The following is a 15,744-nucleotide window of genomic DNA, read 5'->3' as shown; positions in this document are numbered from 1 at the left end:
CCAGAACAGCATTTAAGCCACGGAATGATGACCAGTGTCCCCTGCCCCAGACCTCTAAAGACAACACACAGGAGAGAGGTCAAAATAAAGAGACTCGGAAGCCACAATTACTACTCCACACTGCTAAAAAGAGAAACCCCCAGCACCCAGCTCCATCTTATTATCTTCCCCGCTTTCATCTCGCAGACACACCTTTTGGTCCAAAAGGGCAAGGCAAGATCTTTAATCAACCCAGGGTTATGATGCACTTTAGCGGAAGCAATCTGGGTGGGTAATGAGCCACCGAAAATAGACCTTAAGTCTTTCGGCTCATAATGAGAAACGCTAACCAAGCCTACACAGCCCGTGCACTACACAATTCCAAACTTCTTCCCACACCGAACTTTGAAGAATCAGATTTCTCTCCAGTTTATCTTGGGGAGACAATCTGCATCTCTGAGCCCAGGGTGTCCACACCCGAGTCCTGCCAGGGTGCATGAATTCAACAGCAGCAACGATTCAAAAACACACGGTCCTAAGACAATGGCGACAGCTGAGAAGAATGAAAGTGAACAGGGAACCTACGTGAAAGCGCCTGTGTGCGCAGAGGTGGGGCTGCCGCGTTTACTTTCACAAGGAGCATCTCCTCTCCCAAGACCTCCTGTTGCTAATGGGGTGGGAGGCAGTTTGGTCAGTCCTGCCGCTGCCTCCCCAGGGGCCACGAGGTGGGCCTGGGTGAGCCGCACAGGAGAGGCGGGCCTGGAAGAACACGGCTGCTCCAGCCCCTCTTGGCTGCTGGACGGAAATAGCAACTATCAGCAGCGGCAGCCTCTGCAAACAATGGCCAGGAAATGCCTGCCCCCGCGTGCAGGTGAAAGGGGGGCCCCTGTGCTTCCTGCCGGTGGGGCCTCTCCCCGGGGCTCATCACAGCATCCTGCTGACTATGCCGGTCCTCGGCACACACTGGGCTCCGGCAGCAGCCAAGCTGCTGCCAGCATGGAGAGGGCAGGAAAAAGGTCAGGCTCTGGAAGCCTGAGGTTCTCCATCAGGTCCCCACGTTATGGAAAATCCACATGCTCCTGCAGGGACTGTAGTAGGAGAAGCATCTCCGCAGCAACTCGGCTGGTCCCGGCGCTGCGCTCCAGCTCCACGTCTTCTAGGGGCTGGCACAAGACGGACAGAGAGATGGCAGGACCAGAGAGGCGAGCATTTGTTCTCTGAGTCCACTGTTCTGATCCCCAGACTGGGCCTGCAGAGGACAGGGACCCCATCACAGACCCAGGGCTGCGGGAACATCAAGGCAAGGTCTGCTTCGTTCAGTGCTAGGCCCCTGGCATCCGGCACATAGTACGTGCTCAATAAACCATTGCTAAATGAAGGCACAGTGGGAGAAAGTGATGTCTGAGCTAGGCTCTGAAGAGTGATTAGGAGCTCACTGAATAAACAGCACGTGCGCATGTGTATGAGGTGGGGAATTAACATTTAAAATAGATTCAGGGTGCAATCATCCCGGGGGACGACACGACACGGCAACAGAATCCTGCAGCTGAGACTGTGGGTTCCCAGACTCAATGTCACACATACAGTTGGCACCATGGTTACAGTTCAGGTCTGAGGACACTCAGGTTCTTTCTGTTACTACCTCAGGCTCTTTAAAAGCAAAGGAAAGTTCACATCACTGCAGCTGGCCACCCATCACACAGAGGAGCAGGCCAGCGTCAATGACAGAATCCACTATGAAGGTGGCAAGCAGCAATGACCTTCCGGGAAAACGCCTGAGGGTCACTGTCCTCCTGGGGATAGGTGAGCTGGTCCATGCTGCCTCTGTCCGCAAGGTAAGTACACTTTGCAAACCCTTAAACGGTACAACAGATCAGGCCCAGCCATGAATAGCTTTCGTACAAATTTGTAAGAACTGTCCTTGATCTTAGAGGTCTGAGGTCAAACGTGTACTGATGTAGGGGGACTCTTTTAACTTGGTCTCACGGAGGCCAGCAGCCTATGGGGGGCAGAAGGATGAAGCACACCAGCTTCAGAACTCGGGGTGCAGGCCCCACGAGAGGGGATGACTCACAGCACAGGCCCCATGGCCCACATGAGGGCCGCCCCCAATCCCCAAAGGACTCCTCCCTTTGGCCGACACCACCACCTCCTGGACCCTAGCTCAGAGCCTGGCTTCTACCTCATTTCCAGCCCCAGGTCAAACATCGTCACTCCCAGCAGACAGACTTCGCAACAGCCACGTGGCCCATTCAGTCCTTTTTGCATTCAGTATCCTTCCTGTAGCGTCCTTCCCTACGGTGGATGGACCAGCGCAATGCTAACACATCAGTCCTACGGCCAGGAGGGGATGCCAAGGAGCTGAGGAGGAGAGGAGTCCTTTCAAGGTCCCGGCCCAGCCCTGAGGCAGCAGCCTTCCAAATCAAAGGTATTTGAGGGCACTCCCCACCCGCCAGCCAAAGGGCTGCTGTTCAGAGAAGCACACGACAAAATTGGACCTAAGTATAAATTATTAGACCGTGGTATTTCACAACTTGGAAAGGTGTGTGTGTATGATGGGCCCTCGTGGCACCGACACCCGGGTCATCATAAATCTGAGGGTAAACTTTTTAGTCAGGCCTCTGTATACGGGGTCCCTCCGTATGCGTATCTGAGGTTCCTCGGCCACAAGTTCAACCAAGCCTCGGCCAGGCCGGCTCATACCCTGTAAGCAGGCGCTTACTGAAAAGAACCTGGCCCCGCGCAAGTCAAACCTGAGTTGTTCAAGGGCCACTCGAGTTAAAACAGCACGGCCTTGACGTGAGCCCTTTCATCCCCAGGTGGTGCTGACACCAGCCCTGGCTGTGGTCCTGGGAGCAAGTCATTAGCTGCACCAAACCTCAGTTTTCCAATCTGCAAAATGGCAGGGCCACTCACATCTGTCTTCCCAGACTGTTCCAAGGGCCACAAGTTGTTGTTCAGTTGCCAAGTGGTGTCCGACTCTGCGACCCTGGGGACTGAAGCATGCCAGGCTTCCCAAGGGCTATGTAAGCACACGTAAAAGCGTAAATCACACATAATCTGAGATAGCATTTCTCATGCAGCAATGGTGCGTCCATCTCTGAAGGGCTACCTGTCCTCATGGAAAGCGTTAACCGTAGTTATTCGCTGTGACCACTGGACCATTCCCTGATTCCTCGTGGATCACTTGGACTGTGACTTGATTCCCAAAGTCAAGCCCACTTTCTATCTCCCAGACACCTGTCTTCCAGGAAGGGGTACTTCTGTCACCATCCAAGACACGGAGGACAGCAAATGTTACTTCACAGAGTCCAGGACGTGCACACACACATTCCGAGGGCTTGGGACACACCGGGCACTTACACTAATGATGAACAAGACCCATTCCTTGCTCTTGAGAAGTTTACTGCAGCGACAGCAGGAGAACAGGCCAAGGAAACACGGCACATGCGTGTGTTAGTGACGGGAGCTTGCCTGCTCCCCAGAGTGTCAGCACTGCGATGGGGACAAGAACAGGAGGAGAACACGGGACCCTCACCCAGTCTCTGGGAGTCAGGATGGCCTCCGGAAGAGCGTGTCAAAGCCAAACAAACCCTTCAGGGTGAAGCTGTGCTGTGAGGTCACCCTGTAAGGCAGCTTCTCCAGCCAGTTCACATAAGAAATGTCTTCCTTTGCGACTTTGTCACCTTGCATCAAATACTCAGAGTGGAACATCTAATAAGAGCGGTCCAGGCAGGGCTGGTGCCCAGATATGTTCTCAGAGACAGAATCCTGAGAACACAAGGACCAGAGGCTAAGGAGCCCACTTCCAGTAACTTATTCATCCTATGACTAAATGCAGGGCAGACAATTAAGACAAGGATACACATGTTGGGCTTTCCTGGTGGCTTGGCGGTAAAGAATCTGCCTGCCAATGCAGGAGACACACGTTCGATCCCTGGTCTAGGAAGATCCCATGTGCCTTGGAACAACTAAGCCTGTGCGCCAGATCTATTGAGCCTGTGCTCTAGAGCCTGGGAGCCGTGACTACTGAAGCCCACACATCCTGGAGCCTGTGCTCTGCAATGAGAGAAGCCCCCTCAATGAGAAGCCTGCACACCACAATGAAGAGTAGCCCCCGCTCACTATAATCAGAGAAAAGCCCTCACAGCAATGAAGACCAGCATAGCCAAAAATAAATAAAATTATTAAAAAAAAATACTCATGTTAACAGAACAGTCCATCAAGGCCTGTAGTGAGGAGTTCCTGGCTGGGAGAGTCTTAAGTGGAGGTCAAGGCAATGAATTTGCAAATTCTATTGTTTTTACAGCAACCCACTGAAGGAGTGCACATATATTTACCCTCACATCCTGAGGGGCACTGTAATATTTTCTATTCTATTTCACTTTTGAAAAATGCTGGTCACTACACACTAAATGTGATGTCACAGTAATTGATCAGAACTCAGCGTTTGGAAAGCACTAATGGAGAAATCAATCCTGTGCCAGTCAGGATGCTGGGTTAGATGACCCCTGAAATTCTGTCCAGTTCAATGATCCCATCAATCGATGAGAAATTCCTTAACAAGTTCCTTGCTTTGTTCTCAACAGCAAAATACAGCTGTTCTATCTGATCAAAAATTTCCTTTCCAAGAAGTCACAGCAACTAAGTTAAGCTGCTGTGTTATTCTTAAGAGCAGAGACGAAGAGAAAAAAGTCTCCTGAAGGGAAAGTCCTGGCTCCAGCTGCCTTCCTCTACCTGGGATCCACCTGGGGCTTGAGACCCGAGGCCTCGGAACACAGCACCACTGGTTGACAGATGAAGCCAGCAGCGTGGAAGGTGCCAAGGAACCCTCAGGATGAACTGTACCTACAGTACTGCCGCTTTTATTCTCTTTTTGGTTTGAAAGAGCCAGGAAGCAGACTTTTGTCTCTTTTGAGTCCACTATGGCTCTTTTCATCTTTTCCTATACTATTCTCTGCCCCAAATATTCCTGGAGTAAGCCCATCATTTCAGAGAAAAAAGGAGAAAGCAGTTTAAAAACCCTACCACCCTAATAAAAAACCTGACAGTCTGGCAGAAGGGGCATGTGTCCTAGTGGGTCTTCTTCCCTGGCTGGCATGTGTTCAGCTGTTTCTTCTCATCTCAGGTGGAACCTGCCTGCAGACTTCCTCCCACCTGATCTGAGTGAAAACGGAGCAGATCAGTGTGCTTTCTTGATAGAAAGGCTTCCTTCTATCAAACTTCTGCTTGGTAGATGGCTGTTACCAAGGGACTTAACTTCCAAGCCTCAGTTTTCTAAATGGATCGGTCACTTACTCCAAAGACAAGTATGCGGTATCTAGTAGCTATTAGGATGTCAGGCTGGTAATTCCTACCAGACTTGGTGGCATTGCTCGATGATACCAAAGAGAAACCCGGGCCCGACCCAGCATCTGGGCTTCCCAGGTGGCTCAGTGATAAAGAACCTGCCTGCTAATGCAGGAGACACAAGAGACGTGGGTTTGATCTCTGGGTTGTGAAGATCTCCCAGAGAAGGAAATGGCAACCCACTCCAGTATTCTTGCCTGGGAAATCCCCTGGACAGAGGAGCCTGGTGGGATACAGTCCATGGCGTCACAAAGAATTGGACACGACTTAGCGACTAAACAACAACAGATCCAGACTCCCGGCTCAGAGAATGTCTCACCTGGTTATACAATTTGAGTTGAGCAACGTAGTCATTCGATGAAAGCAAACTGTGTAGACACTGGACAGAAAGAAGGCAAACTGGATTTACAACAAGTCTCTTTTTATAGGAGAAAACTTTTGTGCTCAGTGTATAACAACACACCAAAAGACAGTTCAGCGAAATGCAAACTTTAGCTTTTTCCCCTCTGTTCTGTTATGAAAATGCATACTTACAGGCATCAAAACTAACATAAGGGAAGAAACAGTGAAGGAAACAAAACACAAGGAACACAGAGCTGGGTGAGAAGTCTGTGTTCAGCCTTCAGTTCTCTTGTTCACCTCGACAGGACTGGTTTAAATTAGATTAAAGTCACGAGAGGAGACCCAAAGAGAAATGCTTATGGCATGCAGGCTCTAAGTTAGGTGGTTTAAAGGGGAACCCAGGGGAAGGAATAACTGAATGCTGAACAGCCGAGCTTCCCAGGCTGGGTTTTGTTCTATTGATTCATTACATCACTAGATTTATAATAGATCACTTTTTTCCCCCTTGAGGATGCTTGGGATAAGTGGTAAGATGCTCAAATGCCCTTCAGGAGATGTGTAATGAATTCACCAAGAACATCTTCCAATTCGTGGTTAATTTATACCCCCCACCCGGCCACCACCCTCATTAACTCTCCCTATACAAAGAGAAGGAAGAGCCTGTTCTCTAAGCTCAGAATAGCAGCACACGAGAGATAACAACATCATCCATCCCCCGAGCATCCGTGATGTGCCAGCCACTCAGCTGGCTGCCTGGCACTCTTTATTTTCCACTCCCAGGAACTGTCCTGCTGTAGATATGAACGTCTCCATTTTACAGACAAGAAAACCGAGGCTGAGAGTCCAAGGTTACACAGTTTGTAGGCACAGATCCAAGGGTCAAACCAAGGTCTGTCTAGCTTCAAAGCTCATGCTACTATTTTAGGCTCTAAATTTCCTTCCTTAATAGCAACAGAAGCTTCCCAGTTTACCAAATAATGCATAAAATATAAATAAGAAAGGATAGAAGGCGTGGTGGCATGAAGATGAAATACAATAATAAAAATGAGAAAACTCCTTTATTCTCTTGGGCTAGGATGGCTCTTTGAGGTGACCCTTGCCCTGTACACACTAAGCGCACACACAGCACGTACATGCACACACACAAGGATGATGCTTCACTTCACTGCAATGTCTTGATGGCAATACTGACTTCTAAACATTCAAATAACATGATTCATTCACAAATACACCACGTGATGCTCTGTGACCTTCAGCAGACCTCTTCAATTATTTGGGGTTCCAGGCTCTCCATCAAGGACCTGGAGTTCCCATGAAACCTGCTGTGTGAAGCCAGAAAGCAGACAAACTACATCTATGAGAAATGGGAGGGGAGCTTGTAACTTTTGTAAAAAACTAAGTTCTAAGAGAAAAAAAATTATCTACATAGTAAAAGCCACTCTTTTCTGCAGTGTTAATACGATCTGGACTTGAATGAGTGGACTGTCGGAAATCACCGGAGGGCTTGGGCAGATAAAGGAAAGGCACTTTACAGTGACTGGCAGGCGAGTGAAGGAATAATGTTGGCAGAACAGGATAGATGTGTGGACAAATAGTCACAAGTCCCTTCCGTTGTAATGTGCATGGTTGGATGGGAGGGCGGGAGATAAAAGAAAACTAGTGAGAACTTCCCAGTGACAGCGCACAGTGAATTTTGGTCTTGGTGACTAAAGTAATCGTCCTCTTGTGAGAAACACAGAAAGTGGAAACAACACTCGGCTGGAGATGATGACGGGTCATTTGATTTTGACATAACCAACTTATTCCTGCAAAATGTTCTTGGGCCCAGATCATTCTCCAAAGGCTTTTCATCAGAATTCTTGTCCTTTCCAGAGAACCCGAATGAGACCACAGTAAGCCATCTTCCTGTGTGGTGGGCTTCTAAGTTCTGTCCTTATCAGCCGTATCCTTTCTATTCAGGCTGAAGGGATGTTGATAACAGCTCACAATATTTGGGCATGGACTGGAATTGTCCACCCCCTCACTGTAGGGATGAAATTTCCATCCCGCCACAGTGGCTTAATACACAACTGTTGTGGGAACGGAGCCTAAGACAATGCCTAGGAGAACCTATGGGTTTCAGTCTTCTTCCCAAAAAGTGCACTATGGCTGAACTAGAGGATCTTCTGGGTCCTTCCAGCTCTAGAGACACCCCCTTCTCTGGCCTCTTCTTCCCTGTGATGAGCAGCATGCAATTCTCAGTCAGTTAGCTCGGTGGACAGAATACAGCTTGTGGCCGTGACACAGAACAAAGCTAACTGGGTCACAGGAAGATAGACCCTCTGACCTTGGCCTGGTTAGCAGCACCCACACAGAGGCCAGCCCAGAGAGCGGAGCTAAGCGGCCACACAGTGAGAGGAGGTGGGGGTGGGGAAGGCCAGGGGAGTCCACCACCCAGCATCGCCCAGCCAGGAGACCGGGAGCACAGCCACGCCCGCTGACTGCAGCTTGCTTTGCACCAGGTGTCCAGGCCCTGGGCTCTGAAGACATGGAGACACAGAAGAAGCCCCCATCAGCACCCTCCCTTGTGGACCTTCTAAGCTGGGAAGCGTTACTGAAGTCACTGGCGCCCTCATCACTAGAGGTCGAGCCTCGCAAATGAATGTTATCTACACAGGCTCCACTGCCCGCTCCCTTCCCATCTGTAAAAATATGCTTTCTTTTCATATTGGCAGTTCTCAGGCTCCTCAAGACAGTGAAATGAAACAAAGTATTAATAATCTCAGGAAATCAACCAGCACTTTTCTTCCTTTTAAACATCTGTCTAGAACTGCAAACTAAGAAAGAGACAAATACTCAATTAAAAATATCAAACAAATGTTCACCTTCACCTGAGATAAAAGATATGCAAATTAAACCCAAAAGCCACTATTCACTTCTCACATTACTGAAGTTTCTAGAAAGCAATAGCTCTTGTTAAGGGCATGGTGAGTGAGCTGTCAGGGTTTTCCCATTTGTGAGTGTATGAATGGGGTTGGTGAGGGGTGGGCGGAATAGGTCTGCAGGTAAATCACTATTTCCTTTCTTAAAAATGATTAATCTTTAAATTAATGAAAATGAGAAAATGCTCATGGCACCAAGTTAAATAATAAAGACAGGATACAAAAGCCTAGATTCAGTGTTCCGTTCCGTTCCGTTGCTCAGTCGTGTCCGACTCTTTGCGACCCCGTGGACTGTAGCCTACCAGGCTTCTCCGTCCATGGGATTCTCCAGGCAAGAATACTGGAGTGGGTTACCATTTCCTTCTCCAGGGGATCTTCCCGACCCAGGGATCGAACCCGGGTCTCCCACATTGGAGGCAGACGCTTTAACCTCTGAGCCACCAGGGAAGCCCAGATTCAGTGTATATAATACCAATTCCATCTAAATACTACAAATACAGTCTGGGGAGGAACACCAAGAGGAAACATACCAAAGCAGCAACAGTGGTACTGGATTCTAACTTTTTTTAAAAATGCCCTTATTTATACTTTCCTATATTTATGATATTCAGTCATGAAATATATTAGATCAAACCATATGAAGCTGCCATTTTACAGGTAAAAAATGGTCAAGTAGTGGCATTTTCTTATACTTACTATTTCATCATCAGGGGAAAAAAGAACTTAACAAAAAGCTACATATAGGAAAGATTAAGAGAAAATATCTTCAAAAACATATTGCATATTTCAAGACTCAATGAGAATAAGAGAGACACAGAAGAGAAGAATAAATGAAAAGTAAATTACAGAAGGTTTGAAGAGTTGAGGATATGGTATTTATATCTTATCTGCTACCAAGTGATACTTAACCTGAATCCAGCAAGCTTAAAATCCCAATCAGTTGATAAAATTGAATACAAGATCCCAAGTAGCATTCTAAAAGTCCTGATGAGACATTGGTACTAGTAAACCTAAGGCTTCTCTCTTGTATTCATTGACATTCCACCCTTAAGATGTAATTAGTCCCTCAAATTGTTGGCAGTTGACTATAAATATTTCTTCAACTGACAATTTTTCAGTCTATTGTTGTGATTAACATACAACAAAGTACTTTCTTTAAACAACAGGTAAGTAGCCAAGATACAAAACAAACCAGACTGAGGCAGGCTGCTAATTGATGCACAGATTTTTAATACTCTCTACAGCTTTTTTTGTTTTCTTGGATGGCAGAGTCATGGATTTTATTATGAGCAATAGGATTGCCATTTCCCTTTCCAGTCTTAATAATTAAATAAAGACACTGTCGTCACCACACCACAGAGGGATGACCACCTCTGCCAGGGCCCTCAAGTGGTCACAATCTCCTAAGACATAAAAAGCATATTGAATCTGTGAAATTGTGGTTTTAGTGGGGCAGCCATCTTGGAGTTAAGTTTCTTTAAGGTGGCAAAAACAAACCAAACGAAACAAAAAAGGAGATGGAAACCTTGGGTCTAAGATCAAGAGTTTCCTGGAAAGCTAACCTTGCTGGGTTGGGTTGGTATTAAGGCACTGATTCAAAAAGAGAAGAAAGTACAGTGCCAAATATTATGGGCTTCTTTTTTTTTTTTTGGTAAATATTACCTTTTTAAACTTCTTTGTGTCTTCCCCTACCACCTGTATGAACACACACACATACACATTTCACACATATACACTCACACACACTCAAGGCTCTCCTGTCTTCTTTCACCTCTAAATTCTATCACACAATTACTCCTTTGGAGACCTCAACCATTTTTAAGAGATTCTAGGTATCTCATTAACATTTCTGAAAGATTAGCAGTCATTAAGAGTACTGAAATTGGGTAACATTTTCTAAATCTTCTGGAATTGTTGACTATCTGCAAAAATAACTGTAAAACTTATAATAGGTTAGAAGTAAATTCCACTATCATCACAGATGTCAAATTCCACACATAAAGATTCCTAAAATAATCTCTTAAACTTACAAGACACTAGTTTTGCTTTTAAATATCTAAGATATTTACTCTAAACATCTTTAGAATAAAACAGCCAAGGTTTCATAAAAATGTCAAAGTTTAAACAAACTTGTATAATTCGTACATTATTCCTTTTCTAATTATGAAAGTCATATAATATTATTCCAGAAGTAAACACTGAAAAATTCAGTGTTTAACTAGAAAGTAAAAGTTGCCTCAAACTCCACCGAGTCAAGAGATAACCATCTGGTTTCTATTTCTCCAACTAGTCTTCCTATGTATAGTTGCTTTCTCTCACTCCCTTTTTCCCCCTCTCCTCTTTGAAATATCTATTTTTATGTCTTCATAATATTATCTAAATTCTTATATTTCCATACAGAAAAAAAAAAGCTGAATAGGCAACTCCAGAGCGATAACCAGAAAGCAACAAACCACAAGGCTATTTAGTGGTCTGATAATAAGGTTTTGTCATTTCGGCCAGGCTGTTCTCAACTATATTATCTATAGACAGTTTCTGGGAAATATATTTGGTCAAAGAAAGTTAAGGTAAAAAGTCAAATTTTAAACAAAATACCGCAAATTCAAATCAAGGTAATTGAGGTTTTAGCATCTGGGCAGTTCCTGTATTCAATGACAGGAAAGGTTTAAAGGCTGTATCAAAGCACTGGAGACTGTTCTCAGCCTGCTGGCTTTAGCAACTGAGTGCCCCTCAGCATTCCTGAAGTTGGCCAGCCCTCGTAACAAAGACCAATAGCAAAGTTTCAGTGAATGAGATAACCCTGGCCATCCAAAAGGTGAAAAACAACATCTGCTGAAAAACCAAATGAACTGCAGTGATGGGTTCAGCGATCGGCCTGGAGGATTTCAGAGACATGGTCTTTGCCTCTGGAAAGAAAAACCACAACAGAACAATTGTCTCAATCCCACGCTCTGTGTTCTAAACTCTCTTTAGATCAATTAGCGTGAAGTCCCGCCAAGCTCATTATTAGAGAAACTCTGGGCTCCTACAGCCCCATGGTGTTTACTGTCCTCCAAACTCGAGGGCTCTGCAGCAAGGACAATGAGGACTTAGCAGGGCCGCAGACTCCTTGGGTTTTCTTTGCTGATAACCATTTCTAGGATTTATTTTTAAACTGCATTAAAAAAATTAGATTCCAAGCATCTTTTCAAATATATTTCTTTTAATTGAAAAACTGGTCCTTATTTATTCTCCTGTGTACCTCCAATCTCCAGTTACCTTTAATAGCTAAAATTTTACAGCCAAATGTTTCTGGAATCTGTGACTTACTCAGATAACTGTGATTAGCTGTCAAGACCTCCAGAGCATGTGGACACCCCAGCATCTTAAGTTATGTTCTAAGGAGGTGGAAAGACAGAAATTTTTTTTTTTCTTTCTGGCACAGGCTTCCCTCCACCCACCCAATCCCCCTAAATCTCTTGGGCCTGCCAAGGGCCTGACCTTCCGATCTCTGCAGTAGAGGGTGAAGTTTGGCGGGAGGAAGGCCCAGTAGATGAAGGCCTCTGTTCAACAAATATTTGCTCACCCCTCCAGTGGGAGGGAAACCGTTTTCTATAAGCTGCCTGCCTTGAGTAACACCTGGAGCCCTTCAGGAGGCTTGTTCAGCTGGTGGCCTAGAATTAGACACCTAATATCAAGGTAAACATAAAGTCCAAACCCACAGAACATTATGGAAAACCAAACGAATTTACCACACTTGCCAGGTCACATCAAAGCCAACACAAGTTCCTGGAAATAGAATCTGTGTGAAACTTCCCAAAAAACTTTTCACTCGCCTCTGCCTTGCTGGACGGTCTTAGTCCAGTTATCTTAAATTCTAAAACTACCTGACCTAGGACGACACTTCCCTTAAGTTTTGCCCACTCAAACTACTGAGTCTGCAATTTTTGTCCAAGCATTTCTGGCTGCCTGAATCCCCGTTCCACTCTCCCTCCCATCTTCCAACCCTCCACTCAAACCCCTACCCCTCCCATCCACCACCCCCCTCCCCCGCCGTCTCTACTTGCAAATCTGAAAAGACAAAAAAGCTAGGGAAGGGAGAAAACCTCCTAGTTGTGTGGTCCTTACCGCTCCACCCTCTCCCCAAGACAGGCCAGGCGACCAGATCTGGGGAGGGAGATGCTGCTGGGGGTGGGACGGGGACGCAGGGGATGGGAGACTGGGTGGCAGGGTGTGGGTGTGGGTGGCTGGGGGTGGGGACCTGCCTAAGCTAATTCCCCAAAGTCCTCACTCCTAGAGAGTGCGGATGAGCAAGGGCTAGGGCGTAACCAGGTGGCGCTGGCATAAAGTTCCCGGGTTTTTTTTTCTTCAGTAGTGGAATCACAGCTTCTTTTTCAAACCCCTAGAAGAATCCGGGGCGCCAGAGACAGGGGACCAAAGCGGCGCTCTCCACTGTAAGTGCTGAGGTCATTGCCGTCGGGTCTTCTAGGAAATCCCTGGTTTCCGGGGTGAACTGATGGCGACTGGGGGTGTGGGCACGCAGGGTGCGCGCGGAGACCCAGGACCGGCGGGCTGGCTCCGGATCCCAGAAGTGGGCTTATTAACGGATTTACAGCGCTCTCAGGCGGGGCTCTTTCCTTTCTCCCACCCTGTTTTCCTTTTTCTCTCTTTGGCTTCAGCGCCAGCCGCCTGGGGGAGGGCCGGGCCGCCGCGCGCAAGGCTGGGAGGCAGCGGCGATTAGCACCCTAATCCCGGCCCTGACCCCCAGGCGGTGGGCGCGCGGGCCGGGCGGAGACGGGGCGGGGCGGGGGCGCGGCCGCCGGCTCCCAACGTCCCGCGGGCAGGTCCCAGCAGCCGCGGGCGGGGGCGGGCAGGAGGGGCGCCAGTGCGAACTGGGGGCCCCGGGGCCCCCACGCAGCTGCTGTCAGGTCCGCGCGGTGGAGATGCCCGCGAAGTCGGAGGGCGCAGGCGAAGAAGGGGCTGGGCTGGACCCGGGCGGTGGCCGGGGCGCCGGGAGCTGGGCAGCGACCCCCGCCTCCCGAACCCCCGCCGCCCCGGCTCAGCGTGGAGGGGCGAGGCGAGCGCCAACGCCCGCCGCGGCCCTCGGCGCCGACAGGTTAGCGCGAGCCCGGGGCCGGACACCTGAGGGCGGGGACGCGTCGCCCCCACCCCCAGCAGAGGGGCGCCCCCCGCCAGAGGCTGCGGGGGGCTGGGCGCCGCGCCGGGGGCTCCAGACTGGGTGCGGACATCCCGCCCCCCGCGCTGGGGAGGGCGCCGACCCGACCCACGCCAGGGCTGGAGAAGTTGGGGGGCGAGAGCGGGAGGCTGGGGCGAGGCCCACGGGGCGCCTAGGGAGCGGACCAGATGGACGAAGGGAGTCAGGAGGGGCGACAAACGCCGGGACTTACCGAGCGGCTCCCTCATGCTGCCCTGCGCCGCCGCCGCCGCCGCTCCGGCCGGCCGGGGAACAGCGCGACCCGCCCCGCTCGCAGCCTCTGCGGTCGAGCATGCCCGGAGCCGCCGCCGCCGCCGCCCCGCTCTCCGCGGCCCCGCCCATCACCCCGCCCCGGCGGCCCATCGCCCCGCCCATCGCCCCGCCCCCGCGGCCTCGCGATCCCCGCCCCGCCCATCGCTCCACCCCGTGCGCTCCGCCCCGCCCCGTCCGACGAGCCGCCTCCAGGCTCTGCTCTCTGGCTGGAGGGCGATCCCCGGGCAGCTGGCTGATCGGTAGCCAAAGGCACAGGCCTCCTCCAGCCCCGCCTACGGCACAGGTGAATTGGTCACCTTTCCCTCTTTCCGGTCACTTGGGTTTGGGCAGCTTCAACGCTATATGAATGTCCACACACACGTATGCATACGTACACTGCCACACAGAGATGCATACAGACGCACAGTCATACACAGCCACACACACACACACACACACACACTTTCACAAAAACATACACGCAGGAAAGGTGTGAAGAGTAGAAGACAGAGACAACAGCTTAGTGCTTGGAATCTCCTTTAAAAGCCAATAGCTGAGTATCTCAACTAGAGGCTTGGGGAGCCTTTACAGGTCAGCTGCTCAGTCCTGTGTCTTGGTAGATGAGGAAACTGGAAGCCAGGAAGAGGCAGAGGTCAGGCAGAGTGAACATATAGGCTCCTGGCCTCTGCATCTCCCTCACAGCCGCAATCAGACTGCTGCCAGGTCTGCTCAGGGGCAAAAGTCCTTGCACTTTGGAGGGCAGAGAAAAGACAAAATGTTCAACTCTGCTGATGAGTCATGGAGAGGGAGATGGTATTGGCTAGGTCCAGTTCACAGAGACACAGGCATGGAGCAGCCCCGGGTCACTGCAGAAGGATAACCTTTCAACTGGACTTCTCTGGAGGCCCAGCGGTTAAAAATCTGCCTTGCAAGGCAGAGGATTTGGGTTTGAGCCCACGTTGGGGAACTAATAGATGGGGAAACAGTGGAAGCAGTGTCAGAATTTATTTCGGGGGGCTCCAAAATCACTGCTGATGCTGATTGCAGCCATGAAATTAAAAGACGCTTACTCCTTGGAAGGAAAGTTATGACCAACCTAGATAGCATATTAAAAAGCAGAGACATTACTTTGCCAACCAAGGTCCGTCTAGTCAAGGCTATGGTTTTTCCCGTGGTCATGTATGGATGTGGGAGTTGGACTGTGAAGAAAGCTGATCGCCGAAGAATTGATGCTTTTGAACGGTGGTGCTGGCGAAGACTCTTGAGAGTCCCTTGTACTGCAAGGAGATCCAACCAGTCCATTCTAAAGGAGATCAATCCTGGGTGTTCATTGGAAGGACTGATGCTAAAGCTGAAACTCCAATACTTTGGCCACCTCATGCGATGAGTTGACTCACTGGAAAAGACTCTGATGCTGGGAGGGATTGGGGGTGGGAGGAGACGGGGACGACAGAGAATGAGATGGCTGGATGGCATCACCAGCTCGATGGACATGAGTTTGAGTGAACTCCGGGAGTTGGTGATGGACAGGGAGGCCTGGAGTGCTGTGATTCATGGGGTCACAAAGAGTCGGACACGACTGAGTGACTGAACTGAACTGGGGAACTAAGACCCTACATGCCTCGGAGCTACTGAGAGAGTGAATTCTCAGGTAGGTTGATAAGAAATCCGGAGTCCCCAAGGAGGAAAAAGGGGTCTGGGGCTCTC

The 15,744-nt window shown here is 49.2% G+C and overlaps 1 protein-coding gene across 4 annotated transcripts in view; it reads right to left on the bottom strand.

The window, feature by feature from the left end:
- Window positions 1–14,117, bottom strand: part of JCAD (junctional cadherin 5 associated) — a 43,966-nt gene extending 29,849 nt beyond the window's left edge. For 3 of the 4 annotated variants that reach the window (XR_016039176.1, XM_055430019.2, XM_055430001.2), the window contains exon 1: window positions 13,979–14,117. The gene's annotated coding sequence lies outside the window, so the exon portion shown is untranslated. Of the gene's footprint in view, window positions 1–564; window positions 721–13,978 lie in introns of those variants that run through there. The other variant, XR_016039177.1, reaches the window with a different exon arrangement.
- Window positions 14,118–15,744: the final 1,627 nt, after the last annotated feature.

This window comes from Moschus berezovskii, chromosome 15 (assembly GCF_049115385.1).
Source record: "Moschus berezovskii isolate FMDL1 chromosome 15, NW_MosBer_1.0, whole genome shotgun sequence".
Classification (NCBI taxonomy): domain Eukaryota; kingdom Metazoa; phylum Chordata; class Mammalia; order Artiodactyla; family Moschidae; genus Moschus; species Moschus berezovskii.
Note: the sequence above shows the minus strand (reverse complement) of the source record. Positions and strands in the feature narration are given on the sequence as shown.